The sequence below is a fragment of the Orcinus orca genome, chromosome 13 (genome assembly GCF_937001465.1).
Source record: "Orcinus orca chromosome 13, mOrcOrc1.1, whole genome shotgun sequence".
NCBI classification, from domain to species: Eukaryota; Metazoa; Chordata; class Mammalia; order Artiodactyla; family Delphinidae; genus Orcinus; species Orcinus orca.
Window position 1 is genome coordinate 48,200,056 of NC_064571.1, and position 16,296 is coordinate 48,216,351.

Here is a 16,296-nt window from a genome sequence, read left to right on the forward strand (position 1 = left end):
ACAGTTTCCTGGGTCATTAAGATTACTTGGCATGAAGGTAACAATATTGGAAACACAGTATCACAGAATGGGAAGGGTCCAACCAAACCTTCTACACTAGGATCTAACCTTTCCAAAGCCCCTTCAGAGAACATCTGTAGCGATTTTCACCATTTCACTAAGACAGCCCATTTCATTGCTGAGTGGCTGCTTCTTATACTGAGCTAAAATCTGCCTCTCTTTCTACCTATTGGTTCTTATTTTACCCTATAGTCAGAGATGCAATTAGTCTTCTCTTATTTGACAGCTCTCCTTTTCATAGGAAAAAAATCATTTTTCTATTTTAATCATCTGCTGCAAATTATAATTACAGTTCTAGGAAGTTTAGTTCTATTTTTATAATGAAAATACTATTCCTCCTTTCTCCTGAATGAGAAGTAATATTTAATGGATGTTGACTATTGTAACCCATGACTGCTGATACTATCATTCTAAAATTATCATAGTGACTTGCACCTAATTTTAAAGAATTCTGATCAGTGACAAAGATATCCTACAACTTCACGTAGTCATAGAGTCTCGAGCCTAACTGTGCTGTGGAGGTTTAACTTATCCCTAATTACCTGACTTGATGTTTTCAAACTTGGGATTTTGAATAGGAATTGAGAATTAGCACTAAGAGCTTCATAGATATTGAATCTGCAGAGTATTAACCAGGCATTTTAAACAGATGAGCTGATGCTTCACAAGTTCGATACTTAATTATGAACTTGATCCTCTAAGCTCTGTCATAGTTGGAAATTCTGGAATCAAATGCCTGCTTGACAGTGTGGTGCCTCTATGTTAGATTATACCCTGGATTATTGCCAGCAGGGTAATGGAAAGACCACAGAACTGGCAGGTAATTTATAGGAGGAGTCAATGTTTCTGATTGATAAATTTGAGTCAATGTTATATGATGAGAAAAAAACAGAATTTAAAGATAGACTTTGAGTTATAATATCAACCTTCAAAATGTATGTGATCTTGAGGGAAAAAAAATGTGAGCCTCAGTTTCCAGATCTGTAAAATAAAAAAATGATTCACATTTTTTGCCCTTATTATTGCAAAGTGATTTTTAATGCTTAAATCCAATGCTTCCATAAAAAATTCTGTTACGAAGTACGATGCAAATACATACCATTGATATTTTTCAGTTTAAGCCTTTGTTATCATATACTTCTATATAATGTGTCTTTCCTTAAAGAAGAAGAAAGAAAAGTAACCTGATCCTAGAAAAGAACTCTTCGTATATCTGAAAATCATTAGTTTTATATTTTGTATTCTCAGTGTTTGTATTCCTTTTTCATCTTTCCTGACCAATGTCATTTACCAATCTCTATTCACACTGGCACCCTAGCATGGTGTGACCGGACTTGGAGGTCAGATGCATTATGACACCTTAAGGGCAAAACTCCAAGTGAATTAGAGAGAGGGTTTCCTATTGGGTTCATACCCTCTGAGAGTGCTTAGAGGAGAAATTAAAAAGTGAAGACCTCTACACTCCTTGTTGAACAATTAAATTTGGTAACTTATAAAATAATATTGACTTCTCTATCTGCTCATGTTTTATGTGGCAGTAAAACACCGAAGAAGTCACCTTGCTCTAACATCTTCAAGTGACTCTATTTGTACTGAGCCCAATAAACTAAGCATGTGCTTAGGGAGCCAGCAGATTAGTCACCAAAAGTTGTTTTGAAATATATAGTATTTGCTATTTTAAGGTGGGCATAGTAAAGGCTAGGATCTTGAACGTTTTTCCTTGGTAGGTCTGGGGAGCTATTTTTTAAAAAGTCCTCTCTATGAACGTAAAAGTTTAAGAATCCCTGCTTTTGACACTGTTTGTTTTGTTTCACTTTATAGCCAAGTCTACTTCTCCCTGTGATTCAGATGCTTTACAACCAACTCTTCAGTGCTTCTCTTTACTAGTTAGAAGAGCAAGTTTTTGCAGAGTTGAGATAGGCCACATTTCTTCTGCCTTTTTAAACTCTATTAAATGAGAATAAAGGATAGCAAAGGAAAAAACATGTTATAACAACGGTGTAGAGAATGAGGAAAGAGCTATTAGTGATTTCAACATGTTCTTGGATAATAAAGGTCAAAAGGGAGGAAGATAACTGCTAAAGGAGGTAGAGGAAAATGAAGCCTAGACAACATCAAGAGGAAGATTCACTCAGTGAGAGAGACGGCCAGACTGCTAAGCCCATGGAGGTCACTGACACTCATAAGTGTAGGGTACTATGGTAGGCTGGAGTGAGAATTGATACTGAAGACAGGGCTGTTATTGATTCAAACACAGTTAAATTGTTCAGTCCTCCAGAAAAATTTCTCACAGATGTTTTCTCCCAAGGCAAAAACAACAGCCGCCGCAACAAAAAGCAAAAAAACAAAAAACCCTCTAAGAAATGTAAATCATTCCCAGAGAGGAAAGACAGACCATAATCTAGCATTGTAGGCTTCCACCCAATCATGAGTAGCTTTTTGCCTATACACTCTGAGGCAAACCCACCAATGTACAAACCCTGAAAATATATACAGATCCTCCAGTCAGCTTCTTTTTTGTCTCCTTTCTAAATACAAACAGATAAGTAAGTATCCCATGATATGTGATGAAAGCCAACACATTAAAAAAGATTTAAGACGAATAAATAAAAAAACTGATGCCATAAAATGGAGATACGTCAAGGAATATAGAGAACTTAAGCATTAAACTATTCAGTGCAAAGCAGAGTAAGCCAGGAAGACATTTTATCTATATATTAAGGTCATGCTGCCATTAATAAATAAACAACAAGAAAACAAGAACTGTTTCTGAGAAAGTAAAGACAATTTCTAGAATAACAAATGCATCAGAACTGAAAATTAAGTCAAGATAATTAGCTAAAAAGTATGGGGGAGGAGATGTAAATAAAGGCATAGAGAAGCATTCTAAGAGTTACAACTTGTAGTTGGGATTCCAGATAAGGAGTGCAGAGAAATGGAAAGGAGAATTATATCACAGAAATAATGAAAGAGAGCATTCTTCTCCAGATCAGAAGGTTATACCAAGTATCAAATAATTAATAAATATACTTACATGCATGATTATTGTAAAATTTGAGGATACCCAAGAGGTGACTCTCTTACCCTTGGAGGTAGAGAAGGTTAAAGGTTGGGAGGTAATTTCTTAAAAAGAGAAAATTAAAATGGAGGCAGTAATACTGCATGCTAGGAAACAATGGGAATATTTTTTTAAAGTACCAAGGGAAAAAATTTCTCAACCTAGAACTTTTAAGCCAGTCAAATCATGACTCAGCTGTAACGTTATGAGATTCAAGAGTCAATGGATTCAATGCGAAAGATGAGGGAGGGAAGGCCCAGGAGGAAAGTTGTGCAGCAGGGCTAGAGAGAAACAAAGTCAGACTGAAGGAGGAAGCTTGATGGTCTTGGGGCAGAGGCCCCAGAATAAAGAGAGAGGGAAGACATACAAAATAGCAGATATAATAGAGTGCTTGAGGGAAACAACTGAAGATAAAGGAAAAAATAAAAGGCACATAGGAAATACAGAGAAAAAACAAGTCATACAAAAAAAAAAAGAAAGAGAAAAAGGTCATGGCACATGACTTATCGCTAAAGTGAACCACAATTACATAATAATAGTATTCTAATCATTGTCTATTGATTTAATTAAACAGGGATATAATTTTACTGGAACACAGAGGAGGGGATATAAGAGCTTGTGTAAAAAGCAAAAACTAATCTATCTATCATGGTAAGAAGCCAAGAGATCTTGTCTAAAAACATTAAAATAAATACTGTAAAAGACACATTATTTAGAGGTAAGAAGGGACTACCTATAGTAAATGCTACAGGAATTTAAATGATTACATTTGGAGAGGAAGTCTGGAAAATGACAGAAGCTTAGAGAAGGAAACTTACTTTTCATTAAAAAACCTTCAGTAATCTTTGATTTATTTTAACCATGGGCATTTTATCACAGTTTGAAAAGTACATTTTGAAAATATTAGGTGTGTATGACAACTCTGAAAGAGTGGAGGTGGCAAAGCCTTTCAGAAGCGACTGCAGGCAGTGGAGAGAGGAATAGCTTTTTGGCATTAATACATGATAGATTTTAAACATCATTTAGATGTTATTTCTAAAAAAAAAAATTTAGATATATTTACTTCAGTTATGTGATACATAAATTTGTTTGTTTCTCCATGAAATTTGTCTTACTCTTTCTCTTTTAACTTAATATTTAGAAATAATTTTAGATTTACAGAAAAGTTACAAAAATAGTGCAGAGTTCCAAAACACACTCCACTCAGCTTCTCTTATTGTTAACATATTATGTAACCATAGTATAATCATCAAAACAAGGATATTAACACTGATTCACTAAATCTAATCTACAAATCTTATTTGAATATCACCAATTCTTCCTCTTTTTCTGTTTCAGGATCCACCCAATTTCCCACATTCTGTTTAGCTGTCATAGCTCCTTGGTCTTCGCTATTCTCTGGCAGTTTCTCAATCTTCCTTTGTATTTTATGATCCTAATGCTATTGAAGAGCCAGCTACTCTGCAGAATGCCCCTCAAATTGGTTTTGTCAGATGTATTCTCACAACTAGATTAAGGTTATGCCTTTTGGGCAAGAGTACTACAAAGGTGCCCTTGTTACTTTATCATATTGGGAGGAATATTATGCCATGTGTTTCCTTACTTGGTTAGAATGGTGTCTACCAGATTTTTCCACAATAAAATTATGAATTTTCCTTGTGTAATTAATATTTATAGGGAAAGGTCCTCAGCCTTTCTAATCTAACATTTTATCTAAGTTATTAAATGTTCAATATATGCAAAATGCTACTTATCTGTTATTATTTGAAGGTTTAAAACTTTTTTCTTAAAATTGATTCATTTCTTCATTCACTGAGTATCTTTTTAATTATTTAGGACACTCTCCATAAAGTCCCATGTTCAGGCTGGTGGTTATTTATGCTGTTGACTGTGGTCTTGCCCCGGCTAATATAAATTTGACTTCACCCTGCATAATATCTGTAGATAGGAATTATTATCCTAAACAGGTCTTTTGGCCTTGCCTATGATATGGGGATATAGTTGAGTTGCTCCCTTCTTAGGAGTGACTGTTATGGAGTGGGGTTGCTGCCCTCTGAATGAGCTCTACATTATGAAATCTATGCACAATGGAGCAGATCAGAGATATGCAAACTCTCTTGGACAGAATATTCTCAGATCAGCCTTCCTTGACTGTAAATTGATTGAATGCATTAACAAGCTTAAAGAAAGAATGTGTCAATCAGAAAGGGATGAGTCAGTCTATGGAAGCACACAAGAGTCACTTTGCAAGCATTAGCAACATCTACCTAAGTAGGGTCCAGAGGAGGGTTTTGGTTTCCTTCAGAACAGCTGCATCCAGGCCTGTTATAATCAAAACTCCAGGCACTAGAACTAGCACCTCTTGTTTTGAGCCCCGCAGACAAATCACGAGTTCAGGAATCCAACAAAGCAAAGTCATAAAAAAAAAATTTGTTTTCAAAGAATATAATATTTGAAATTTCAGTGAAACTATGGAAGTATTCATTATGGGGAAAGTCAAAACTTTGTTAGACTTTTCACATTTTTGTAGCGTATATTGTTTATTTTTTGAATAACATAAGGGAAGTGGGGAGGCACACTAAAATGCTTATGGCCTCAAAAGGTCTTAATCTTGCCCTGTTCTGATCCCATGCTCACCAAGCAACCCTGGTGTTATAATTTAGCTTCCCATGTAGGAGTTGTTATATGGTTTCCTGGAATAGAAAGTTGACATTAGCATTCCAGTCCATGTAACAGCTATTTTTCTCATTGTAAATCAGTAAATAGGCATTCTGGTTTTATGCATTGGTCTGTGAGCTTGTTCAATTTCAGTCTGCCCCTGAGATATGAGGTACTCTCAGTGAATGACAATATCAGGTCTCTAGTTCTGTCAATCTAAAACCCAGAGTCTGGTCAATGTAACCAAATGCAAACAAAAGGAAACCTCTTGCAAAGTGTCATCTAGTTCCTCCTGGAGACAACTTTTTAATTAAATTTTTATTTTTTAAACATCCATCCATTTTTGAGGATTAACTCTTTAAAATCAAAGCTCTTTATCAAGAAAGCACCATATGTTCATGTTCAGTGAAATAAAAGAAATATTAATGCTCAGCAAGAAAAACAATGTGGATTCCAAGTCTATACCTGCAGGGGTGGAAAAAGTCTTAACTAACATCTTAGGAGCAAGCTTAAATAGGAAAATAGACTTAGTAATAAACAACATAATGACCGAAGTTAAGATGCAAAGAGAATCATTCCCTGAAAACCAGTATGTAGCGGTTTTATTGGACTTGATAATCTCTTGTTCTAAAGAGTTTAAAATCTAGAGAAACAAGACAATCACACAAGAAACCTCTTAGGGCAGACATATGTTCAAATCTCTGATGAAATATAGGCTGGGGGAGCTACTTTCATGTAAAAGACACCTCTTGAGAAGAACACAGATGTAAAGTCAAGGTTTTTAAAGGAGAGTTCAATCAAGAAGAGTGACACAGGAGACTCAGAAAATGATACTGGGCTGTTCAGCAACAGTGAGATGTGGAAATAATCAACTGAAATTTAGTATATGTGAAAGCAAGAGATGGCAAACCTGACAGTAATTTACAGATGGATAATGAATGGTCTTGAAGTCGTGTTTGTCATCTTGATGTTTCATTGCAGAGATAGGTTGGAGAGCGGGACAATAATTTTCTAGATAATGGATGCCTGATGTACCCTAAGTCCCCTTTCTTTTCCCCCCAAAGACAGTAGTTTCTGTGAAGTGTAGGAACAGAGACAAGGAGGTTCTGAAGGCAGAGAGGTAGACTAACGTGTGATGGGTTTTTTTTTTTTTTAGTAGTGAATATTAGTTTATTTTATCTGATGCCCAAAGACCCCTTTTTCTTTTCTTTTTTTTTTAAAGTGAAATGTATTTGAGAAAGCAAGTGTCCCTGCTAATCAATCTGCAAACTCATATTGAGAACCTATTATATAGGCAGTTAGTCAAGACTGTAGAAGAAAAAGGAGAAATTAATAAAGTGAAAGTTGGCCCTTTACTTGTTTATAATGTGGTTGGAGAGACAAGATTTACACATCTAAAATGTTAACTAGAAATCTAAGGCAGAATGTCAAAAACCCTCAGCAAGTGATTTCGTCTCTCTGGGCTTTATTTTCTTGATCTGTGAACTTAGAGGCTTATTTAAAACTCCTAGGATTCTAGTATCAAAGGAGTGTCTCAGATAATTAGGGGATCAGAGAAGAAAGGAAAGTGTGGGCTGGGACAGTTAGAGAAAGCTTGAGGGGTAGAGCCCTTAAGAACAGGTAGAGGGAAATTGGAGAAAATCAGGACAGAATAGCATTCAAGAGAAAACAGGAAAATAATATGTTCTTCTTCTAAAGGAAAAATGCAATAGCTTGTTAGATATCCTATATCTAACTTGACTCAAGTTTTCTCTTGAACACCCTTCTAAAAATAAACATATGTCTGCCACCTATTTTTCAAAATCAGACAGGTCTTTGGCATCACTCTCTGCAATTTCTGTAGCCTCCTGCCCACGATTCCCCTGACTTCCTCTGCTCCTGCCATTCTACAGTGCTCACTCTGCCTTGATCTCCAGATGTTCTCTCTTGCATTCATTAGCTCTTGCTCTGTGCTTCAAATGTCTCCCTACTTCACCTCGTTTGTCTGGCAAACACCTTGCAAATGATCCTCAAGGGTCCAGCAGAGCACACCTCTTCTGCTATGAGGTCTTTTCCTTCCTGCCCCACCCCCTTTTGAAAATTGATGACTTCTTCCTTTGGTCACCACTTTTGGTGCTCATACTGCATACTGGATTATGCTGCATCCCAATTACTTGCTTATACAGCAGCTTCCCTGTGAATTCTCTTATGTTAGGTGTGATCCATGTCTCATTTGGCATTGTCTCCTGAGTACCTAGTAAAGTATGTAGCATAAAATAGATGCTCACTGATGTAAATATTGGAAAGTGAAAAAGTTGGGCAAGTTAAGTGAACTCTGGAGGTGACTGTTACTCTTCTCTTTCTTTCTTGCCTTAAAAATGTAGACTCCATGACTCATGTAGAGAATAGATTAGAGACAAAATATCACTCTTCTTGCCATACTTAACTGTTTCAGTACTATGAGTGTTTGCCTTCAAACAAAGGTTTCAATAATAGATTGCTAACTAGGCATAAATGAAAGAAAAATGAGAGCTCCACAAGAAAGAAATTTTATGAATCATTGCCATTTTAAATTTCTACCCCACTATTTTGTCCTGAGGGCTCTCACTCACTAATGACTTGGAAAAAAAAAAAAAAAAAAAAAAAACCTGAAAAAAGAAAGTTATCAGATCTACCAATTGTGCTTACCACTAAAGCAATTGTCTCTTTCCCCCTGCAAATAGTAAATAAAGGCCAAGTCAGATTATAATTTATCTAACACTTGTTCCTTTCAGAATAAGCAAAATAGATGCCAAGTAGAGCGGAAAGTATTGCTTTTCCCCTTCTCTAATGGCCTGATGACTGCCTAAGAGGAACTAACGAGCTTTTTGGAATCCACAGCTTTCTCACTGCCCAGGACATGTCAGACTTGATGCTGTTCCTGCCATTTGAAGATAATAAACCATCATCCTCTGTCAGAAATAAGAACTTAATGAATAGTAAAGCTAGAAATCATAAGCAAGAAAAGTGCTTAGTAGCATTTTACACCATTAAAACACATCCAACTTGATTCCTTTTTGTTCTTTTATTATATTCTCACTATTTCTCTAGGGCTCTTTCCAGGTGCATAATTCAGTAAAAGTTTCTTCTTTTGATGACTTCCATCATGTTCTTCCTCATTTTAAGTTCTTTTAAATTCAACTTCCCCAATCCTTGTAAAGTCCATCATAACACACATATATGCATAGTAGAATGTTCTAAGCATTGGACTAAGGAACATTTTAATCTCCCTTCTCTGAGTTTTCTATCCAATGACCTTAAAACTACTTTGAAAATAGTATTTTAAAATTGTTCTACACAGAAATTCCATCAAACTAAAAAAAGTGGTATTGCTCCAATATTCAAATATTACCATTCCCTATCTAATTCGTAACTATTCTCAGATTTCATTTAAAGAGCACTGACACATTTTACCAGGGCCTACTCACTTCAGTTTTGAACAAAAACATAATCTAGGGAGAAAAAAAAAAAGAAAAAGAAAAAGTAGATATATAAGGAAACAAAGAGAAAGAAGTAGGTACGTAACAACTTAAATGTTTTGAATTGCTAAATTTCAGTACTATTTTTTTTTTTTTTTTCCGGTACGCGGGCCTCTCACTGTTGTGGCCTCTCCCATTGCGGAGCACAGGCTCCGGATGCGCAGGCTCAGCGGCCATTGCTCACGGGCCCAGCCGCTCTGTGGCATGTGGGATCTTCCCGGACCGGGGCACGAACCCGTGTCCCCTGCATCGGCAGGCGGACTCTCAACCACTGCGCCACCAGGGAAGCCCTTTAGTACTATTTTATAGTTTTTTTTGCATAATCTAAAAAGGCCCGTTGGGAACATTTATAAACCTCTAGATGAGCAGTGTACTGGAGTGCTTCTGGAATACCAACAGAACTGAAATATAATCCCGATTCAGTACTTCCTTGGAAGGCTCTCTAGGGCTTGGTTTATTCATCCAAGGTAAAGTGCAAACTTTCAAGTCAGGCGGTCAAGGATTAACTCACAGCCCTTACGTGGACTGACTCCTTTCTATACTTCAAGTTCATGCTCTATACAATGGAGATTATAACTGTACCTGTGTCATAAAGTTGGTGTGAAATGAGATAACACATTTAAAGCACTTAGAACAGGACTTGGCACATGATGAGCATATCATAAGCATTTGTTATCATTGTCTGTATAATGATTATATTACTTCTTATCCCATGCAATTTTTATGTGGCATAAATTAAATTACAACTATTTTCATGGTGCTTTGCAGTTTTCAGAGAATTTTTCACATGTCCACCAGGGACGTATTTAATATGTTCATATCCCTCACAAATAAAAATAAAATACTGTGTTAATGTATGCATTAAAATAAGCCATAGGTGTCTCAGCCTTTTTAAAGAATCACCTATAAGGGCTTCCCTGGTGGCGCAGTGGTTGAGAGTCCGCCTGCCGATTCAGGGGACTCGGGTTCGTGCCCCGGTCCGGGAAGATCCCACATGCCGTGGAGCAGCTGGGCCCGTGAGCCATGGCCGCTGAGCCTGCGCGTCCGGAGCCTGTGCTCCGCAACAGGAGAGGCCACAACAGTGAGAGGCCTGCATACTGCAAACAAAACAAAACAAACAAAAAAACCCCCAAAAAACAAATAAGAATCACCTATAAAAATCTATGCTCTATAAAATGAAAATAAATGATATTGTTTAAAATATATTACAAAATAATATTCATGATAATACTTAACACTTATTGAGTAGGATCTGTGTGCTAGAGACTACAACAAGTGCTCTATTCACATTGCCTCATCTTAAGCATCATACAGACTCTGAGGTATTAAAAAGCTGTGTGAATGGCTTAAGATTAAAAGCTATGTGAATGGTTTAAGATTAGCAGTTAAAAAGCTATGTGAATGTCTCAAGATTATGTAGTTAGTTGTAGACAAGGCTTTGAACCCAGACGTTCTGACTCTATTTCTTATATTAATAACTGATTTACTTTTCAGAGGCCATAGGGTACCTTTAAGCCAAATCAGATAAATAATTAAAACTATGTGTGGTAGGATGATAATTACTTATCTGAGTCAATCATTGTTACCTCTTGTTTCTGTAATCTTTGATTTTCTGGCTAACTTTAAGATAATATTCTTTTTTTGAAAAATTTTATTGGAGTATAGTTGACTTACAGTGTTGTGTTGGTTTCAGGTGTACAGCATAGTAATTCAGCTATACATATACATATATTCATTCTTTTTCAGATTCTTTTCCCATATAGGTTATTACAGAATTTTGAAGATGATATTCTTTGTCTTTAGTTTTCTACAGTTCTAAATTATGTTATACCTAAGTATGAGGTTTGTTTTTTCTTTTGATCGGGATTCTTTGGACTTCTTGAAGCCATGGGATGGTGTCTTTCATTTTTTTCTGGAAAATTTTCAGCCATGTTGACCTTAATTAATACCTCTATCTTATACTCTGAGCAGCAAAGTTCTAGGTAACTTCTTCTGATATACCTTTTTATACACTAATTCTTTTTTCAGCAGTGTTTAATTTGGTGTTAAATCCACCTATTCAGTTCCTAATTTGGGTTAGTTTTTTGTTTTAGTTCCAGAATTTCTATTTGGTTATTTTTCAAGCCTACTCTTTTACTTTTTATAATTTCCTGCGAATGTTTAAAAGCATGTCTTTTATTTCTTTAAAAATACTAAATGTAATAATTTGTTTTTAATATTTGTTTAGTCATTCTGATCTGTTTCTCTTTTTTCTGCTGCTTTGCTTTTTTGTTTGTTTCTATATGTGCTCAATAATCTTTGCATTTGAAAAATTAGTTGTAGAAATAATCTGAAACTTAGAATAAAGCTCCATTCTAACTGAGAAGATTGTTGTTTACTTCTGTAATCTGTCTGGGGCTCCCTACCAGTCTGAGAACATTTTTAAGTTCATCCAGAGTGTGAGCATCTTGGCTGCAAGTTCATAGAAGAGGAAGTTTACTTCCAGGTCAAGTGTTCCCTGACAGTAGAGCCATTCAGAAGTTTAGTATATCAGGTGGACTCTCCACCTAGGAGAGTCCCTGTGTTTTAAGTTTTGTCCTCTTAGTCTCATGACCACCAAAATGAAAGCTCAATTTCTTAGCCTTTTGTTTCCAAATGGGAAAACGCCCTCAGGAAAAAGGTCACTGTAAGTTTTGACCCTACCTTTCTAGTTTCTCATTTATTTCAACATTTTGATCTGGTAATACCTTGCTTTTTTTAAAAAAAAAAAAAAGCTCTTTGGTGCTTTTTAAGTTTGTTTTGAATAGAAGAGGTGCTCTACATTTCCTAGCTTGCTATTACTAGAAGCAGATGTTTCAGCTCCATATACTTATCAATTTTTATTTTTATCTTGAAGTTTGAAATTGTCCTTTCCTTGGACCAATATCAAATATTCCTTAAAAAAAAAAAAGTCTATTACTGGTACTAAAACCCACCCCCAGAAACTTATTAGAAATTTTTGTTAGAATCCAGCTCCTGGCTTTGCAGTCTGAAGTAGCAAACACCTATCTAACTTTTCAGTGTCTTGGCCCTTTTCTAGCTCTACTGCTCCCAGAAAACTCCAGTAACACTTCCAAGTTAGACAACTGAAGAGAGGTAGTCACTTTAAGGAGAAAGGAGCTAGAGGCCTCATGATCTTTAAAATGCCTGGAGTGAATACTAACACTTTAGGTGAACAGATAAAAATCATCAGTGTGAAAACATGTACCAAGATATTCCCTGGTTCCTAGTAGCACTGACTAGATTAAGGCCATCTGATTTCTACTCAGTTGCACTGTTTAGATATTTTCCTCACTCCTCACCAACATGTTTCTTATGTCTTAGGGTGAAGGAGAGTTACTATTAATCAGAGAAAATCTTGATACCGAAGGGTCATTTTTATGGTCAACCTAGCAAACACCAGTTTTTGGTTCTGCCAACCCCTGGAACACAAGAACACTAGAAGTTTATTTTCACTTGCTTATCTAACCAAAACTTTAGCCATTTCACCAGGAGTCCATCTCACACAAGTGAACTTAATTCCCACTGGCATGGTTTTAAAGAACATTTTATTATTTTGTCTACTTACCGCTTACTCTTGGATTAATCAAGTAATAATAGGTAATAGGTTTAGTAATAGTAATAATAGTAATAGGTTTCCCAGGTATAATGCCTGATTTTTTTTAAAAAAGGAAGCAGTAGGGACTTCCCTGGTGGTACAGTGGTTAAGATGCTGCACTCCCAATGCATGGGGCCCGGGTTCAATCCCTGGTCAGGGAACTAGATCCCACATGCATGCCACAGCTAAGGAGCCCACATGTGGCAACTAAGGAGCCTGTCTGCTGCAACTAAGACCCTGTGCAACCAAATAAATAAATAAATATTTAACAAAATAAAAGGAAGAAGTAAAAATAGGGTTCCTACCCCCACCTTTGTTCCAATGGTGACATGCCTTTTTAGATTTCATTTAGGAACTGCTCATACTTATAGAAACTTAAAAATGCCATTATATAATTAGCACTGCTATCCTCAATCTTCTATTGATGAGCCCCAAATTTTCTGGGTACCAAGCCAAAAGGAAGAACTAAATTAGTGTTTGAGAAATTTTGAGAATAATAGAAAAGGACTAACTAATTAGTCAAATCCACAGTTTTGACCTGTAAGCACACTCAATACCATTTAACAAGGATTTACTGAACCATAACTTTTGCTCAGAATGCCAAGAATGAAGAAATGTATAACATACAATTCCTGTCTTTAAAAGATAAAATATGTTTTACGTCTTGTTGGAAGAACAAGATATACATGAGGTGAAGTGAGAAGAGGTGAGAGATGGCAGAGGTAGGGAGCCACAGTAGGGACAACATATTGGGCAAATACATGAAGTATGAGTATATTAAAAGCTTCTGCTGGAGGGAGGTGCAGCAAAAGCCAGGATAAAAAGTTCTGATATTACTAAGGACCAAAGATCTTTGGCTATGGAATTCATAATTTATCATCTACATACTATGGAGCTCTTCTAAATTTTCTAGACGAGAAAAAGCATGATGAATAAGGGCTTATGTTCATTACATATTTTCCCACGATGTCTAATAGAAAGTAAAGAATGAGTTGGTCTTGGGTAAATCTTGGAGAAGAAAAATTTGGAGAACACTTTAATAATTGCATGATTTTATGTAAATAGGCTATGTCAAAATGGCACAAAGATGTTTTCAGAAAAACAGGTCACCAGGTTTAACCTCTGAATATTCATATTTAGTAAGTCTGGTAGAGTTACTGGGAATCAGATAAACAAGTTGGAGATCACTAGTTGTGAGAGAAAATAAATGCCAGTCTAAGGTAATAATAGTAGAAATGGAGAATTCATTAAAAGGGTTTCCCAAGGGGAACATCAGTAGTATTTGGATTCCAGACATGAAAAGCAAGACAAAGAGATATACTGAATCAAAGATGATTCCGAAATTGTCACCTAATAGGTACATAACAAATCCTGATTAACTGATTCAATGCCATTAATGTTTTACAGTTAGATTTCAGTAGAACAATAGAAGGAAGAATTGAAGAAATTCAAACCGTTAGTCCTTAAACATATAGAGAGAATGGGAAAGAACAAAATTATACCAGAATAACAAACCCCTAACCTCCCCTGTGATGACTGGTAATTTATCACTGGCAATCAACTACACAGGAAAAAAAAAAGTATAATCAGGGAGGAACTGATCACATTTAATTTCCCTAGATGCATAGCTCAAGAAAGCAGAAATAGAAGGACCTTCAAGATGGCAGAGGAGTAAGACATGGAGATGACCTTCCTCCTCACAAATACCTCAAAAATAATCTACATGTGGAACAACTCCTACAGAACACCTAATGAACTCTGGCAGAAGACTTCACACTTCCCAAAAGGCAAGAAACTCCCCAAGTACCTGGATAGGGTAAAAGAAAAAAGAAAAAACAGAGACAAAAGAATAGGGGCAGGAACTGCACCTCTGGGAGGGAGCTGTGAAGGAGGAAATGTTTCCACACACTAGGAAGCCCCTTCACTGGTGGAGACGTGGAGTGGCAGGAGGGAAGCTTCAGAGCCAGCGCAGCAACAGGGGTACAGAGGGCAAAGTGAAGAGATTCCCGCACAGAGGATCAGTGCCAACCAGCACTCACCAGCCTAAGACGCTTGTCTGCTCACCCTCTGGGGTGGGTGGGGGATGGGAGCTGAGGCTCGGGCTTCGGAGATCAGATCACAAGGAGAGGACTAGGGTTGGCTGTGTGAACACAGCACGAAGGCGGGTAGTGCGCCACAGCTAGCATGCCACAGCTAGCTGGGAGGGCATCTGGGAACAAGTCTGGAACTGCCTACGAGGCAAGAGACCACTGTTTCGGGGTGCGTGAGGAGAGGGGATTCAGAACACCGCGTAAACGAGGTACAGAGATGGGTGCAAGCCACAGCTATCAGCTCAGTCACCAGAGATGCGTATGAGGCTAAGGCTGCTGCTGCAGCCACCAAGAAGCCTGTGTTCAAGCACAGGTCACTATCCACACCGCTGCCCCGGGGAGCCTGTGCAGCACGCCATTGCCTGGGTCCCATGATCCAGGAAGAACTTCCCTGGGAGAACCCATGGCACACCTCAGGCTGGTACAACATCACGCTGGCCTCTACCGCCATAGGCTGGCCCCGCATTCCGTACCCCTCCCTCCCCGCAGCCTGAGTGAGCCAGAGCCACCTAATCAGCTGCTACTTTAACTCTGTCCTATCTGGGTGGGGAACAGACACCCTCAGGTGACCTACACGCAGAGGCGGCGCCAAATCCAAAGCTGAACCCCAGGAGCTGTGAGAAATAATAAGAGAAAGGGAAATCTCTCCCAGCAGCCTCAGGAGTGGCAGATTAAACCTCCACAATCAACCTGATGTACCCTGCATTTGTGGAATACCTGAATAGACAATGAATCATCCCAAAATTGATGCGGTGGACTTTGGGAGCAACTGTAGACTTGGGGTTTCCTTTCTGCACCTAATTTGTTTTGGTTGTATGTTTACCTTAGTTAAATAGTTAGAGCTTATTGTCATTTGTAGATTATTTATTTGGTTGCTCTCTTCCTTTTATATATATATATTTTTTTTCCTTTTTCTCTTTTTGTGAGTGTGTATGTGTATAATTCTTTGTGTGATTTCATCTGTATAGGATTGCTTTTACCATTTGTCCTAGGGTTCTGTTTGTCCGTTCTTTCGGTTTTTTGGGTTCTTTTTTTAGTATAGTTTGTAGTGCTTGTTATCACTGGTGGATTTGTTTCTTGCTTTGGTTGCTCTCTTCTTTCTTTTTTAATACTCTTTTATTTTTAAAAATATTTTTTATTTTTATTATTTTATATTATTTTATTATTTTTTCTCTTATACTTTCTTCCTTTTTCCTCCCTTTTCTTCTGAGCCATGTAGCTGACAGGGTCACGATGCTGCGGTCGGGTGTCAGGCCTGAGCCTCTGAGGTGGGAGATCCGAGTTCAGGACACAGGTCCACCAGAGACCTCCCAGCCC